Source organism: Aethalodelphis obliquidens, unplaced genomic scaffold (genome assembly GCF_003676395.1).
Source record: "Aethalodelphis obliquidens isolate GAN/ISIS:26980383/991018 unplaced genomic scaffold, ASM367639v1 scaffold53, whole genome shotgun sequence".
Lineage (NCBI taxonomy): Eukaryota > Metazoa > Chordata > Mammalia > Artiodactyla > Delphinidae > Aethalodelphis > Aethalodelphis obliquidens.
The window spans coordinates 6,461,943-6,475,204 of record NW_020837997.1 but is presented as its reverse complement, the minus strand read 5'-3'; the positions used below and the strand labels follow the sequence as shown (position 1 = coordinate 6,475,204).

General features: G+C 43.4%; 1 pseudogene; it reads right to left on the bottom strand.

Annotated features, from left to right (window-relative positions):
- The window catches only part of LOC113608566 (zinc finger protein 709-like), a 9,919-nt pseudogene extending 7,933 nt beyond the window's left edge, over window positions 1-1,986 (bottom strand).
- Window positions 1,987-13,262: the final 11,276 nt, after the last annotated feature.

The window sequence follows — 13,262 nt, the reverse complement described above, 5'->3', positions numbered from 1 at the left end:
GAGAGATTTCCCTTTCTCTTCTTTGTTCTGACAGTTCCCAGGGGCTCAGCTTTGGATTTGGCCCTGCCTGTGCGTGTAGGTCGCCGGAGGGCGTCTGTTCTTTGCTCAGACAGGACGAGGTTAAAGAGCCGCTGATTCGGAGGCTCTGGCTCACCCAGGCCGGGGGGGTAGGGAGGGTCACGGAGTGCGGGGCGGGCCTGCAGCGGCAGAGGCCGGCGTGACGCTGCAGCCTGAGGCGTGCCGTGCGCTCTCCCTGGGAGCCGTCCCTGGATCCCGGGACCCTGGCAGTGGCGGGCTGCACAGGCTCCCCGGAAGGGCATGTGGCTAGTGACCTGTGTTCGCACACAGGCCTCCTGGCGGCGGCAGCAGCGGCCTTAGCATCCCATGTCCGTCTCTGGGCTCCGCACTCTTAGCCGCGGTTCGCGCCCGTCCCTGGAGCTCTCTCAAGCAGCGTTCTTAATCCCCTCTCCTCGTGCACCAGGAAACAAAGAGGGACGTAAAAGTCTCTTGCCTCTTCGGCAGGTCCAGACCCCTCCCCGGACTCTCTCCCGGCCAGCCGCGGCGCACCAACGCCCTGCAGGCTGTGTTCACGCCGCCAACCTCAGTCCTCTCCCGGCGCTCCGACAAAAGCCGGAGCCTCAGCTCCCAGTCCCGCCCGCCCCGGCGGGCGAGCAGACAAGCCTCTCGGCTGGTGAGTGCCGGTCGGCCCGATCCTCTGCGCTGGAATCTGTCCGCTTTGCCCTCCGCACCCCTGTTGCTGTGCTCTCCTCCGTGGCTCCCAAGCTCCCCCACTCCGCCTCCCGAAGTCTCCACCCGCGAAGGGGCTTCCTAGTGTGTGGACACTTTTCCTCCTTCACAGCTCTCTCCCGCTGGTGCAGGACCCGTCCCTATCCTTTTGTCTCTGTTTAGTTTTTTCTTTTGCCCTAACCAGGTACGTGGGGGGTTCCTTGCCTTTTGGGAGGTCTGAGGTCTTCTGCCAGCATTCAGTAGGTGTTCTGTAGGAGTTGTTCCACGCGTAGATGTATTTCTGGTGTATCTGTGGAGAGGAAGGTGATCTCCGCGTCTTACTCTTCTGCCATCTTCCCGGAAGTCCATGCTTAGTTTATTTACCAATGTACAGCAGTTCCCCCTTACCCACAGTTTCGCTTTTGATGGTGTCAGTTACCTATGGTCAATTGCAGTTTGAAAATACTAATTTACACTGTGCACCCTTCCAAGTAATATGATGAAATCTTGCAGTGTCCAGGTCTGTCCCATCCAGGATGTGAATCATCCCTTTGTTCAGTGTATCCATGCTGTATATGCTACCTGCCAATCAGTAACTTAGTAGCCATCTCAGTTTTCAGATTATTGTGGTGGTATTGCAGTGCTTGTGTTCAAGTAGTCCTTATTTTAATTAACGATGGCCCCAAAGTGCAAGAATAGTGATGTTGGTAATTAGGATATGCCAAAGAAAAGTTATAAAGTGCTTCCTTTCAGTGAAAAGATGAAAGTTCTTGATTTAAGGGAAGAAAAAAATCATACACTGATGTTGCTAAGATCTATAGGAAAAATGAATCTTCTATCATGAAATTGTAAAGAAGGAAAAAGAAGTTGATCTTAGTTTTGCTGTCTCATCTCAAACTGCAAGTTATGGACACTTAACACGCATGTTAAGTTCATGTCTATTTTACATGTTCTATTCTTATTGTTATCAATATCTTACTGTGCACCAAATTTCTAAATTAAACTTATTATCATAGGTATGTATGTATAGGATTCAGTACTATCTGCAGTTTCAGGCATCCACTGGTGGTCTTGGAATGTATCCCCTGTGGATAAGGGGGGACTACTGTATTACTTTTCCATATTCCACATCTTGGAACAGTGTTGATGGGCAAGAAATACTTGTTCTCTAACTGAAGAAGTGAAGGAATGTTGTCATGCTTACCTATTGAGGCCAGGTTCCTCAAGATTTCCTGCATCACATCTCTATAAAGTTTCTTCTGCAAAGGATTCAGTAAAGCCCACTCCTCCTGGGTGAAGTTCACAGCCACATCCTCAAAGGTCACTGGGTCCTAAAACAGACCAAATATGTTTCCAGTAAGATGTGTGAGTCTGACAGAACTGGGGATTTATACTCAATTTACAGGAAGATTACATATGATTCTGTCACCTTCAAACATTTATTTTATGTCTTGGTCATCAGAAACTGACTCTATGTCCTTACTTACTTCTTCATGAATTTAACAGCATAATGAACACATGCAAATTATTTATTCATTTTCACTGTGATTACTTTAAATGTTATTTCTCTCTGATGTCAGGGTCTAGAGCACCCTGGAGAAATGAGAGAAATGCTACACAAATGAATCATTTTAAACACATCAACCTCTTGTGAGAAAAACTCATCTCCCTTGTTATTACACACCATTTAACTCAGTACACTCCACGATGTATGAGGTCAAATCTGCAGGAGCTTTCAATGAATAAAACACAGTGAAGAACTGGAAGCTTTTTCTGCTATTCTCATCACCAAACATGAGAGTCCAGGAGGCCTGTGGAAATCCAACTTGTGACAAGGATCAGTTTGCCATACTGGCCTGAGAATTACTCCAGGTGATAAGAAATAGCCAGGTGCAACTGGCTAGATTAAAGTATTGTTGTAAAGAAGTAGTACTTTTAGCTTGTGTAAAATTTATTGCAGACTCAGTTTCTCCATTCTCTCTCTGTCCCATTCATGGAGCTAGGAAGTTATTCAGAAGTTAAGGCTCAGACAACTTTGCATGATATGACATGCTAAAAAGACACAGCTACTTAGACCTCCACAAAACCCTATACACAAAGAGCCTCAGGGCTGCTTCTCACTAGGTTTTTAGCACACACAGGCACACATAATGAAATGATAAAGTGCTAAAACATTTCTTTTTGGTCAAAGCCCTTGCTAAATAACCTTGAGGGATGGGTTAAGAGCTGCATATTGCACAGGAATTCACAACACTCCACAAAGGTCTGATGGTGAATCTGCCCATGATTATATAATGCATAAAGGATTCACAGCACTTTCCTCCAAACAATGTAAAACCTCCATTCTCTAATTTCAGGTGGAAGTTTCCTGGCCAGCCACTCCAGAGGCAATTCTCCCAACATCTCTCACTTCTGAACTCCCATATGGTGCACAGAAGCATAACAGCCCAGCCCCGATTACAGGAATATGTAAGTTGATGACACCACACACTGCCAATAGTGTACAAAGGGTTTATTACTTCCATAATTGAGGTCTCTGGGGAGTAAGGCAGGCCTCTCAAGAAGGCATGAAATGGCTTGAGAGTGCAAGGAAAAGTACATGGACTTATTTTTTAGTTGAGGTTGTGGGTGGACTGAAGAGAGAGTTCACATACAAGGGCAGGAGCATGCATGAATTGAATCTCTTGTCACTGCCACAGGAAGGAAACTAAGGCTTTCCTATCATCATGGATACATGTGGGTCACAAGAGGAGGAAGGAGGGATGAGGCTTCAAAGCTGTCAGCAGTCAAAAAACTGGAGTCAGAGACTTCTCTTTTCTTGTTCTTTGTATAAAGAACTTAGAAATCATCCTTCCTAACCTCACAAGAAGAAAAGCAAAGAACTGAAGACACAGAGCAAACCACTGTTTCCAAAATTGGAAAGAAAGAAGAAACTATTTTGAAATAACTATTCTTAACAAGGCCTATCCTCAAAAGAGACTGTTTCACCAGGGCTTAATGCAAAGACAAAAAAGAATACATCTAAGAACTTCGGGACAATGACAGCAGGTGTAAAATACACAAAATGAGAATACCTGATAGAAAAGCAGAAAGGAACAAAAAAAATAAGTGAAGCAATCATCACTGAGATTTTCCTAACATTAGTGATAGACAGCAAACTGCAGATCCAGGAAGCTAAGAAAAACACAAAACATGAAAAAAAAAGAACACCAAAAACTGCACTGCCAAGCACATCATTTTCAACTGGAGAAAAATCAAAGACAAAGGGAACATTCTGAAAGAAGCCAGAGGGAAAAAACAAACCTTAGTTTTACTTAAACAAGGATAAGAATTAAATCAGACCTCTTTTCAAAAACTATGCAAGCAAGAAATATCATATAACTGGAATCACATATTTGTCCTTTGGAATCTGGGTTCTTTTACTTAGCTATATATATATATATATATATATATATACACACACATATATATATACACACACATATATACATACATATATATACATATATATGAATATATACATACATATATACATACATATATATATAAGATTTATCCATGTTGCACATATTAACAGTTCATTACTTTTTATTGCTGAGTAGGATTGCATTGTACAGATGTACTATAATTTATTCATTCACCAAATGACATTTGAGTTGTTTCCAGGTTTTGGTGATTATGAATAAAGCTGCTGTAAACATTAACATACCAAAACCAAACAAAACAACAACAAAAAACCCCAAATATGCAAGCAAGAAGAGAGTGGAATGAAATATTTAAAGTGCAGAAGGTAAAAACCCACCATCCTAAAACTCTGTGTCAAGCAAAATTATTCTTCAAAAGTGAGGGAGAATATTTTGTAATAACCTATATGTGAAAAGAATCTGGAAAATAATTATATATATATATGTATATATATATATATATAAAAAATAACTGAATATATATATAATAACTGAATAACTTTGCTGTATACCTGAAATGAACACACACTGTAAATCAACTATACTTCAATAAAAAAAATATTAAAAAGCAGATAAGCCTTTGTAATAAAAAAAATCTCTAGGACTGCTGCATCTCAGGAAAAACAGTGATGGAGAAATACTTTCTGAGAAAAAATTGAGGGACTCTAACATCAATACACCTGGTTTTACAAGAAACAGTAAAAGAAATGCATTAGGAGGTACAGGCATACCTTGGAGACAATGAGGGTTCAGTTCCAGACTACCACAATAAAGCAAATCACATGAATTTTTTGGTTTGCCAGTGCATGTAAAAGTTATATTTATACTATTCTGTACTCTATTAAGTGTGCACTAGCATTATGTATAAAAATACAATGTACATACCTTAATTTAAAAATACTTTATTGCTAAAAAATGCTAACCATCAAAGATCACAGATCACAGACCACCATAACAAATGTAACAAAAATTTGAAATACTGTGAGAATTACCACAATGTGACAGACACACAAAATGAGCAAATGCTATTGAAAAAAAGGTGCCAATAGATTTGCTTCACACAGGGTTACAACCAGTCTTCAACTTGCAGAAAATGCATTATCTGTAAAGTGCAATAAAGTGAATCGCAATAAAATAAGGTATGTCTGAAAATGATATAAACAGGTGGAACATTAGAAAAGAGGACCCTTTAAGAGCTGTTCTCAGTTCACTATAGCCTTGTTGGTCTCATGGACACAAGCCCCACTGGTTTTCAAAGCTAGATGTTTTGGGACTTCCCTGGTGGTCCAGTGGTTATAAGATTCTGCCCTTCCACTGCAGGGGACGTGGGCTCCATCCCTGATCAGGGAACTAGGATCCCACATGCTGTGTGGTTGTGCCCCCACCCCTGAAAGGCTAGATGTTTGGGGGGCTTGTCTTCATGTGTGACTCTTAAAAGCTGGGGTGCCAAGTGTGGGGTCTAAACCCTTTGCTCCTTAAGGAGAAGCTTGGAGTTTTGAGTGCCTTCCTGAAGGTGGGGTGCCATACATGGGTTGGGGGCCGGTTATGGTAAGATAGTGCCTCAGCTTCTACCCACTTTGATGTGGGTGTTCTCATTTGCCCTATGCATAGGGAATTGCCAGTTATGGGCAACGAGAGATGAGTTGCTGTATGTTCCTATACGCATGACAACATCTGCTGCTGCCCTGCCTGGATCACACCCGGGTTCTCCGGGCTGTCTCTGCATAGCTAGACTGAGTCCTCTCCCAGAGCCTGTCTGCCCAGGATTCCTGGGGTGCTGCCCTGTGTGTGCAAGGACAATGGTTGCTTCCAGCTGCCCCACCAAGATCACACCCAAGACCCTTGGTCTGTCTTTGTGTACAGACCGAGTCTTTTCCCAGGGCCCAGTTGGCCCAGATCTCCCACCAGGCTGTGGTGTGGAGTGTAGAGGGCCAGGGTGTTTGCCCAATTCACACTGGGGAGTGGTGAGGCAGCAGCTGCCAGTGCCAGGCTCTCTCTGCGCTGATTGTTGACAAGCCAGCATGTGCACACTCCTTGCGAGTAGCATCTTGGCTTCTCCAGCCCTTGTGACTGTCCCAGTGGTTTTCCGAGCAGCCAAGAGGGCTAGTCTCCTCTCCACAGGACGCCAGGACTGGGATACACAGATTGTGGCTCCGCCTGCTTGCTCCCCAAGGTGAGGGGCTGCCCGTGTGGACCTTCTCTTCCTTTCAGATCCCTCCCAAGGGCACAGAACCCAATCTAATGTCTTTTTTTCTGTCCTACCCAGTTATGTGGAGATCTTTCTTGCGGCTTTGGTTGTACAGAAGTTCTTCTGGGGACCTCCCTGGTAGTCCAGTGGTTAAGACTCTGCACTTCCACTGTACGGGCATGTGTTCAATTCCTGGTTGGGTAACTAAGATCCTGCAAGCTGTGCAGTGTGGGCCAAAAAAAAAAAAAAAAAGTTCTTCTGCCAGGTTCCAGTTAATTTTCTGTGAGAACTGTAGCAAGTATTTTTGATGTGTTGTAGGGGTAGGGGAGTTCCACATCCTCCTACCCTGTCATCTTGATTTCCCTTTCTCCTTTCAAATTATTATACTATTTGTTATGGTGATCTGTGATCAATGATCTTTGATGTTACTACAATGACTCACTGAAGGCTCAGATGATGGTTGGTATTTTTTAGCTCTAAAGTATTTTAAAAGTAAGGTATCTACACTTTTTATACATAATGTTGTTATACACTTAATAGGCTATAATATAGGGTAAACATAGATTTATATACACTAGGAAACCAAAATTCATGTGATAATTGCTTCATTGTGATAACTGCTTTATTGCAGTGGGCTGAACCTGCAATATCTCTGTGGTATACCTGTGGTAGATACACAAAAGAAAAAGGTAAAGGAATCTAAGCATACCAAAAAAGACAGGAATCTAAGCAAGCAAAGAAGACAGGAAAATAGGAATTACAAAACAGCCAGAAAACAGTGAACAAAATAGCAATAAGGACATACCTATCAATAATTACTTTAAATGTAAAACAAATAATAAATTCTCCCATCAAAACACAGAGTGGCTGAATGAATTAAAAAAAAAAGACTCACCTATATACTGCCTACAAAAACCTCACCTGAGGTACAAGTGCACACACAGACTGAAAGGATGGAAAAAAAATATTCCATGCAAATGGAAACCAGAAGAAAACTGGGCAGTCAAAATAGATTTAAGATAGAGACTGTTATAAGAGACAAAAAAGGTCATTATATAATGATAAAGGAGTAAATCCAAAAAGAGAATATAACATTTGTAAACATTTATGCACTCAAAAAAGGAATATCTGAATATGTAAAACAAAATTTAACAGATCTAAAGGGAGAAGTAGAAAGCCATACAATAACAGAAAGGGGGCTTCCCTGGTGGCGCAGTGGTTGAGAGTCCGCCTGCCAATGCAGGGGACACGGGTTCGTGCCCTGGTCCGGGAAGATCCCACATGCTGTGGAGCGGCTGGGCCCGTGAGCCATGGCCGCTGAGCCTGCGCGTCCAGAGCCTGTGCTCCGCAACGGGAGAGGCCACAACAGTGAGAGGCCTGCGTACAGCAAAAAATAAAAATAAAAAAAATAAAAAATAACAGAAAGGGACTTTAATACCCCAATTTCATCAGTGGATACATCATTCAGACAGAAAATCAATAAAGAAACACTGGACTTCAGTGACACATTAGGCCAGTCATTCCATCCAAAAGCGACAGAATACACAATCTTCTCAAGGGCACATGGAACATTCTCTAGGAGAGAGCATATGTTAGGCCACAAAACAAGTCTTAATAAATTTAAGAAGATGAAAGTCATATAAAGCATCTTTCCTGACCACAGTGCCATACAACTAGAAATCCATTATGAGAAGATAACTGGAAAATTCACATGTGGAGATTAAAAATGATACTGAACAACCAATAGGTTAAAGAAATCAAAAGAGAAATTTTAAAAAGTACCTTGAGACAAATGAAATGGAAATATAGTAGAACCCCATTATCTGTGAGGGATACATTCCAAGACACTGAGTGCATGCCTGAAACCATGAATAGTAATTAACACCACAAATATTATGTTTTTTCCTATACATACACATGCACACACAGTGTGTATACAATGAAAAAAGGGATGATTCATATCCCAGGTAAGATGGAGCAGGATGGCACAAAGTTTTATCATACTCCTCAGGACACTGCACAATTCAAAACTTTATTTTAAAAAATGTTTAACGTATTTAAAAAATGTCTATTTCTGTAATTTTCCATTTAATATTTTCAGACCACAGTTGACTGCAGGTAACTGAAAGTGTAAAAAGCAAAACTGCAGGGCTTGCCTGGTGGCGCAGTGCTTGAGAATCTGCCTGCCAGTGCAGGGGAAACAGGTTTGAGCCCTGGTCTGGGAAGATCCCACATTCCGCGGAGCAACTGGGCCTGTGAGCCACAACTACTGAGCCTGCACATGTGGAGCTTTTGCTCTGCAACAAGAGAGGCCACGACAGTGAGAGGCCTGTGCAGTGCCATGAAGAGTGGACCCAGCTCGCTGCAACTAGAGAAAGCCCACACACAGAAATGAGGACCCAACACAGCCAAAAATAAATTTAAAAACCTTAAAAAAGAAAAAGAGAAAAGAAAAACTGCAGGTAAAGGGGGACTATTGTGCAACATACTGAAACATACAGGATGCAGCAAAAGCATTTCCAAGAGGGAAGTTCACAGTGATAGTATTAATTAACAAACAAACAAGATCTCAAAAAACCTAACTTTACATATCAAGGAACTAGAAAAAGAAGAAAAAGCAAATGGAAAAGTTAGTAAAATGAAAGAAATAACAAAGATCACAGTGGAAATAAATAAACACTAAAAAGAGAGGAGAAAAACAATAAATGAAACTAAGATCTTTAAAAATATAAGGTAGATGCCAGGAAAAAGACGTGGAGATCACTTCCCTCCACACAAATACACCGCACATACACCTACATGTGGAACAACTACAGAACATCTACTATACGCTGGCAGAAGACTTCAGACTTCCCAGAGGGCAAGAAACTCCTCACGTACCTGGCCGTGTGGCTGACAGGGTCTTGGTGCTCCAGCCTGCTGTCAGGGCTGAGCCTCTGAGGTGGGAGAGCTGAGTTCAGTACACCGGACCACCAGAGACCTCCGGACCCTATGTAATATCTATCAGCGAGGGGTCTCCCAGCGATCTCTGTCTCAACCCTAAGACCGAGCTCCACTCAATGGCCAGCAAGCTCCAGTGCTGGACACCCCATGCCAAACAACTAGCAAGACAGGAACACAACCTAACCCAGTAGCAGAGAGACTGCCTAAAATCATACTGAGTTCACAGACACCCCAAAACACACCACTGGACATGGCCCTACCTGCCAGAAAGACAAGATCCAGCCCCACCCAGCAGAACACAGGCACCAGTCCTCTCTACCAGGAAGCCTACACAAGCCCCTTAACCAACCTTACCCACCGGGGGCAGACACCAAAAGCAACGGGAACTACAAACCTGTAGCCTGTGAAAAAGAGACACCAAACACAGTAAGTTAAACAAAATGAGAAGACAGAGAAATATGCAGCAGATGAAGGAGCAAGATAAAAACCCACCAGACCAGGGCTTCCCTGGTTGCGCAGTGGTTGAGAGTCAACCTGCTAATGCACAGGACACGGATTCGTGCCCTGGTCTGGGAAGATCCCACATGCCGCAGAGCGGCTGGGCCCGAGCCATGGCTGCTGAGCCTGTGTGTCCGGAGCCTTTGCTCCGCAACAGGAGAGGCCACAACAGTGACAGGCCCGCATACCGCAAAAAAAAAAAAATCCCAGAACACCAAATAAATGAAGAGGAAATAGGCAGACTACCTGAAAAAAATTCAGAGTAATGATAGAAAAGATGATCCAAAAATCTTGGAAATAGAATGGAAAAATACGAGAAATGTTTAACAAGACCTAGAAGGACTAAAGAGCAAAGAAACAACAATGAACAACACAATAAATGAAATTAAAAATTCCCTAGAAAGAGAGGCAGAAAAAAGGATAAATGACCTGGAAAATAAAATACTGGAAATAACTGCTGCAGAGCAGAATAAAGAAAAAAGAATGAAAAGAATCGAGGATAGTCTCAGAGACGTCTGGGACAACATTAAACCCACCAACACTCGAAATATAGGGGTCCCAGAAGAAGAAGAAAACAAGAAAGGGTGGAGCTTCAAGACGGTGGAAGAGTAAGATGCAGAGATCACCTTCCTCCCCACAACTACATCAGAAATACATCTGCACATGGAACTGCTCCTATAGAACACATACTGAATGCTGGCAGAAGACCTCAGACCTCCCAAAAGGCAAGAAACTCCCCACGTACATGGGCAGGCCAAAAGAAAAAACAGACAAAAGAATAGGGATGGAACCTGAACCAGTGGGAGGGAGCTGTGAAGGAGGAAAGGTTTCCAAACACTAGGAAGCCCCTTCGCGGGTGGAGACTATGGGTGGCAGAGGGGGGAAGCTTTGGAGCCACGGAGGAGAGCGCAGCAACAGGGGTGCGGAGGGCAAAGCAGAGAGATTCCCGCACAGAGGAACGGTGCCGATTAGCACTCACCAGCCCGAGAGGCTTGTCTGCTCACCCGCCAGGGCTGGCAGGGGCTGGGAACTGAGGCTGGGGCTTTGGTTGGATCCCAGGAAGAGGAGTGGGGTTGGCTGTGAGAACACAGCCTGAAGGGACTAGTGCACCACAGGTAGCCGGGAGGGAGTCTGGGAAAAACTCTGGAGCTGCTGCAGAGGGTAGAATCTTGTTATTCCCTCTTTGCTTCTTGGTGCGCACTAGAAGAGGGGATTAAGAGTGCCCCTTAAAGGAGCTCCAGAGACGGGCGTGAGCTGCGGCTATCAGTGCGGACCCCAGAGACGGGCATGGGACGCTAAGGCTGCTGCTGCAGCCACCAAGAAGCCTGTGTGCGAGCACAGGTCACTATCCACAACTTGCCTCCCGGGAGCCTGTGCAGCCCGCCACTGCCAGGGTCCTGTGATCCAGAGACAACTTCCCCAGTAGAACGCACAGCATGCCTCAGGCTGTTGCAACGTCACACAGGCCTCTGCCAATGCAGGCTAGCCCCGATTCCGTGCCCCTGCTTCCCCCCGGCCTGAGTGAGCCAGAGACCCCGAAGTAGCTGCTCCTTTAAGCCTGTCCTGTCTGAGCAAAGAACAGACGCCTTCAGGCGACCTACACGCAGAGGCAGGTCCAAATCCAAAGCTGAACCCCGGGAGCTGTGTGAACAAAGAAGAGAAAGGGAAATTTCTCCCAGCAGCTTCAGGAGCAGCGGATTAAATCTCCACAATCAACTTGATGTACCCTGCATCGGTGGAATACCTGAATAGACAACGAATCATCCCAAATTGAAGAGGTGGAGTTGGGGAGCAAAGATATATATATTTTTCCCCCTTTCCTCTTTTTGTGAGTGTGCATGTGTATTCTTCTTTCTGTGATTGTGTCTGTATAGCTTTGCTTTTACCATTTGTCCTAGGATTCTGTTCATCCCGTTTTTTTTACTTTCAAAAATATTTTTCTTAATATTTTTTATTTTAATAAATTTATTTTATCTTCTTTCTTTCTTTCATTCCTTCTTTCTTTCTTATTTTTTCTCTCTCTTAATTTGACCTGTGTGGATGAAAGGCTGTAGGTGCTCCAGCCAGGAGTCAGGGCTGTGCCTCTGAGGTGGGAGAGACAACTTCAGGACACTGGTCACAAGAGGCCTCCCAGCTCCACATAACATCAAATGGTGAAAATCTCCCAGAGATCTCCATCTCAACACCAAGACCCAGCTTCACTCAACGACCAGCAAGCTACAGTGCTGGACACCCTATGCCAAAGAAGTAGCAAGAGAGGAACACAACCCCATCCATTAGCAGAGAGGCTGCCTAAAATCATAATAAATCACAAACACCCCAAAACATACCACCAGACGTGGATCTGCCCACCAGAAAGACAAGATCCAGCCTCATCCACCAGAACACAGGCACTAGTTCTCTCCACTAGGAAGCCTACAGAACCCACTGAACCAACCTTAGCCCCTGGGGACACACACCAAAAACAACGGGAACTACGAACCTGCAACCTGCGAAAAGGAGACCCCAAACACAGTAAGTTAAGCAAAATGAGAAGACAGAGAACTACATCACAGATGAAGGAGCAAGGTAAAAACCCACCAGACTAAACAAATGAAGAGGAAATAGGCAGTCTACCTGAGAAAGAATTCAGAATAATGATAGTAAAGATGATCCAAAATCTTGGAAATAGAATAACACAAGAAACATTTAACAAGGACCTGGAAGAATTAAAGAGCAACCAAACAATGATGAACAACACAATAAATGAAATTAAAAATTCTCTAGAAGGGATCAATAGCAGATTAACTGAGGCAGAAGAACGGATAAGTGACCTGGAAGATAAAATCGTGGAAATAAATACTGCAGAGCACAATAAAGAGAAAAGAATGAAAGGAACTTAGGACAGGCTCAGAGACTTCTGGGACAACGTTAAACACACCAACATTCGAATTATAGGGGTCACAGAAGAAGAAGAGCAAAAGAAAGGGACTGAGAAAATATTTGAAGAGAGTATAGTTGAAAACTTCCCTAATATGGGAAAGGAAATAGTCAAGTCCAGGGAGAGGAGTGGGGTTGATGCACAGAGTTTAATGCACAGAGAGTCCCATACAGGATAAATTCAAGGAGAGAAAAACGACAAGACACATATTAATCAAACTATCAAAAATTAAATACAAAGAAAAAATATTAAAAGCAGCAAGGGGAAAAAAACACACAAGGGAATCCCCATAAGGTTAACAGCTGATCTTTCAGCAGAAAGTCTGCAAGCCAGAAGGAAGTGGCAGGACATATTTAAAGTGATGAAGGAGAAATATCTACAACCAAATTATTCTACCCAGGAAGGATCTCATTCAGATTTATGGAGAAATTAAAACTTTCATAGACAAGCAAGTGCTAAGAGAATTCAGCAGCACCAAACCAGCTTTACAACAAATGCTAAAGGAATTTCTTTAGGAAGGACA